Here is a 4,318-nt window from a genome sequence, read left to right as displayed (position 1 = left end):
TTAGTGAAAAAGGTGATTGCCACTAACGTTCTCGAACCTACATTCTCACTTAACGTTAACATCACTAACGCCCATGCCTAACTCACACTTTTCTGCAAGCTGAGCCCACTAAAGACTATAACTGCTTCAGCTCAAGATCTAAGGCCCACATCCAAGACTCGAAGAACTCACTAGAAGATCAAGAAGAGTAGTATATATAGGAGTAGTTTTGAACTATAGAAAAGGTTGGCACTTTGGTGAACTACCCTCTGTATATTCACCTTTCTGCATTTTCTAGTTAAGCATGTATTCTTTTTTGCCATTTTCCATTCCCAGAGCTATGAACAACTAAACCCCTTTCATTTGGTTAGGGAGCTCTGTTGTAATTTGATGGATCAATTATAGTTTTCATTCCTCTTCTTCTTTCTTTTCTCTTAATTTACTAGAATGCTTTTGATCTTAATTCAATTGGTTAGTTGTCTTGGAAAAGAAACTCTCCATAATTGGATCTCGTCTGAGCCTTGGAAAAAGGATGAGGAGATCATGCTAGAAATGCTTTCTCATGTTGGACCAAATTGGGGTCTGGGCGGATATAGTGACATGTAATCCTCCCAACATTTTGATTTGGAAATACATGTGGTATAATCAGTGACCACACTTCATCTCTTTCCATGAGCAATTAAATCAAGGAATTGGGAAATTGTTCAAGCTGAGAGAGATTGGGTTGCCAAGGAATTGGAATCCAATCACTTAAGATTGCCAAGGAGATCAATAGATGCTTTGATTGAGGAAGAGATGAAAATGAATTTGATCCAGAGAATACAACATCTCCTAAGCCCAATGAATTCCCCATTTCTGATCTTACCTATTCTCTTTACTTTCTGCCATTTATTTCCATGTTCATCTCCTCGATTCCCCATTTAAGATTCTGCAATTTACTTTCCCGCCATTTAATTTCCTGCAACATCAACTACACTCTGTTTAGCTCAACTAGCATATTCTTCAAACTAAAGTTGCTTGACCAATCAATCCCTGTGGAATTCGACCTCACTCTATTGTGAGATTTTACTTGACGACAATTCGGTATACTTGCCGAAGGGAAATTTGTTGAGAGACATGTTTTTGTGCATCAAGTTTATGGAGCCGTTGCCGGGGATTGATTTTGTATCAACAATGATTAAGTTGGAAGTTCACTAGATTGAGCATTTTTCTTTTGTTTGTTTATTTTATCTAGTTATTTACCTTCAGTTTATTTAGTTTCTTCCTCACCCCTTATCCCCTCATTATTTTCTTTTTTCTTTGAATTTACTTACAATTCTGCTCACTAACCCACTAACTGTTTGATAAATTGCACCACTCATACTAACAATCACTCTAACAAGAATAATCACTTTATTTTATCTCTTACTGTGTGCTCTGTTAGTTATATGACTGGGAAAAGAGGCACAGCTTCAACTTTCTTTGATTCAGAATCTGAGAGGACTCTCCATAGATCAAGGAGGGAAGCAAGAGGGAAAAGAGTTGTTGGTGTTGAGGAAGAGGAAGAGTACTTTGAAACAAACATGGAAGAGAATTTGGAAAACAATCATGAAGGAGAAGCTCACAACCATGCCAGAGAAGGCCTTGCAAATCATGCTGTGCAAGAGAGGAGAGTTCTAGGCTCTTACATCAATCCAAACTCAGGAAACTATGGAAGTAGCATCCAAAAGCCTACCATACATGCCAACAACTTTGAACTAAAACCCCAGCTCATCACCCTTGTTCAGAACAACTGCTCATTTGGAGGAAGTACCCAAGAAGACCCCAATCAACATCTAACCACCTTCCCGAGAATATGTGACACAGTGAAGTCTAATGGAGTCCATTCGGATGTCTATAGGCTGCTTTTGTTCCCTTTTTCAATCAGGGACAAAGCATCTAAGTGGCTTGAATCATTCCCGAAGGAGAGCTTAACAAATTGGGAAGATGTGGTGAACAAGTTTTTGGTAAGATTCTACCCTCCTCAAAGAATTAACAGGCTCAGAGCTGAGGTGCAAACTTTCGGACAACAGGATGGTGAAACTCTCTATGAGGCATGGGAGAGGTTTAAGGACTTAACAAGAAGATGCCCACCAGACATGTTCAATGAGTGGGTTCAACTTCACATTTTCTATGAATTTATTTCTTATGAGTCAAAGAAGGATGTAGACCATTCATCAGGAGGATCTCTAAACAAGAAGAAAACCATTGAAGAAGCTATAGATGTCATTGAAACAGTAGCTGAGAATGACAACTTTTATGCTTTTGAAAGATGCAACACTCGAGGAGTAATGGAGCTGAACCACATGGATGCATTGCTGGCTCAAAACAAGATAATCACCAAGCAGCTAGTAGATCCCACCAAGAAGGTAGAAAAAAACCAAGTTGTAGCAGTCATCACTTCATCACCAGCTCAAGAAGGAGTGAATATAGGAGAAGAAGGTGACTGAGAACAAGCCAATTATGTTGGGAACTCACCCAGACAAATCCATGATCCATACTCCAAAACGTATAATTCTAGATGGAGAAATCACCCTAACTTTAGGTGGGAAATCAGCAAGACCAAGGCCAAGACCAGAGACGATACAACAACAATCCCAACAACAATGCAACTCACCAACATACCTCACAGAGATCTTATCAACACCCACCTAACCACCCTTCTCAACCACCCAATCTCAACCCACCATCACTAACTGAGGATAGACTTTCCAAGATTGAGACTCTACTTAAAGACATATGTAGAGAAGTCCAAGACAACAAGGTGTTTAAGGATGAAGTGCGAGCTAATATCAAGAACCAATGGGAAACCATCAAGAGACTGGAGTCCCAAGTAGGGTATCTATCTCAACAGTTTCCCAAAACCACTGATGGTTTTCCCAGTGACACAGAGAAGAATCCAAGAGGAGAAGCAAAGAAAGTAAGGTGGGAAGAATGCAAGATGATCACCACAAGTGATGAGAGGAGTGTGGAGGAAGTAGTCACACAAACAGAACACCTCCAAGACAGTCCAAAGGAAAATCATGAAGAAAGAAACCATGCACCCCAACCCACACACAGGGAGGAGCTAAAAAAGGGGAGATCCTGAACCCATATGCACCCTTTCCCCAAAGGCTCAAAGGTGGTGTAGCAAGGAGAATGTATTCAAGATTCATCGACATGTTTGCATCTCTTGATGTAAATATACCATTCATTAAAGCCCTTCAGCAAATGCCCTCCTACATCAAATACAAAAAGGAACTTCTGGCCAAAAAGAGTTCATTGAAGGGTGGACAAACAATAAATATGAACAGGGAGTGCAGTGCCCTCATTCAAATAGAGCCACCTATAAAGAAGAAGGATCCAGGGAGTTTCCACATTCGCTGTGCTATAGGAGAGACAATGATTTAAAAGGGGCTCTATGACCTGGGAGCAAGTATCAACCTAATGCCTCTATCCCTCATGAAAAAGCTCCAAATCAATGAGCTAACACCCACATATGTAATCATCAAATTGGCTGACAAAACTCAAAAGCAGGCAATAGGAGTGGTTGAAAACGTGTTAGTGAAGGTTGGGAACTACTTCTTGCCCATGGATTTTGTTATCCTGGAAATGGAAGAGAATCCCATCCATCCCATTATCCTGGGAAGGCCATTCTTAGCCACAGCCAGGGCACTTATAGATGTGGAGCGAGGAGAGCTAGTATTGAGAATACATGATGAGTAGCTCACCTTCAATGTTTTTAAACCCTCATAAGAAGTAGATCATGATAACAAAAAGTCAGAGGAAGAGCACAAGAAAGAGCTGATGGAAGAGCCAAACAAGGGAGCACAAGCACCACACCACAGAACTCCTATGGTTAACAACCAATGTGATCAGAAGGAACAACAGCTAAGTGTAACCCAAAAGGAACTAGACCCACCAGAGCAATATGAGATAAGCAACAAAACTTTCCTCAAAGAGAAAACCACAAGTAGCAAAGTGACATCAAGGGACACAAGAAAAAAGGTCCCAAGGGGATGGAAAAACAAGAAGATCCCTACAGAAGATTTCTCTCCAGGAGATAAAGCAGTCTCTGCCTACTTTCCATCTATACTACCCTATCTCCCCACTATTCCATCTCAGCTACCTCCAGTATACACCATCAACAAAATCTTGTCCTTAGAACATGTGGAACTTCTTAACAAAGCCAATGGAAACATGTTCATTGCAAGGGAGGAAGATTCGAAGCACTACCTACCACCCTGACAAAGGCCAAACGTCAAGCTAATGACGCTAAAGAAGCGCTTCATGGGAGGCAACCCATGTTCTACACCCTCTCTCTTTAATCTCTAATAGTAGT

At 40.8% G+C, this 4,318-nt stretch overlaps 1 non-coding gene across 1 annotated transcript; it reads right to left on the bottom strand.

Annotated features, from left to right (window-relative positions):
• Positions 1-1,994: 1,994 nt before the first annotated feature.
• LOC112793985 (small nucleolar RNA R71) lies at positions 1,995-2,098 on the bottom strand. Its single transcript, XR_003198668.1, has one exon. It is a non-coding gene; the product is annotated as a small nucleolar RNA R71 (small nucleolar RNA).
• Positions 2,099-4,318: the final 2,220 nt, after the last annotated feature.

Source organism: Arachis hypogaea, chromosome 3 (genome assembly GCF_003086295.3).
Source record: "Arachis hypogaea cultivar Tifrunner chromosome 3, arahy.Tifrunner.gnm2.J5K5, whole genome shotgun sequence".
Taxonomy (NCBI): Eukaryota; Viridiplantae; Streptophyta; class Magnoliopsida; order Fabales; family Fabaceae; genus Arachis; species Arachis hypogaea.
This window is presented reverse-complemented; position numbering and strand designations above follow the sequence as displayed.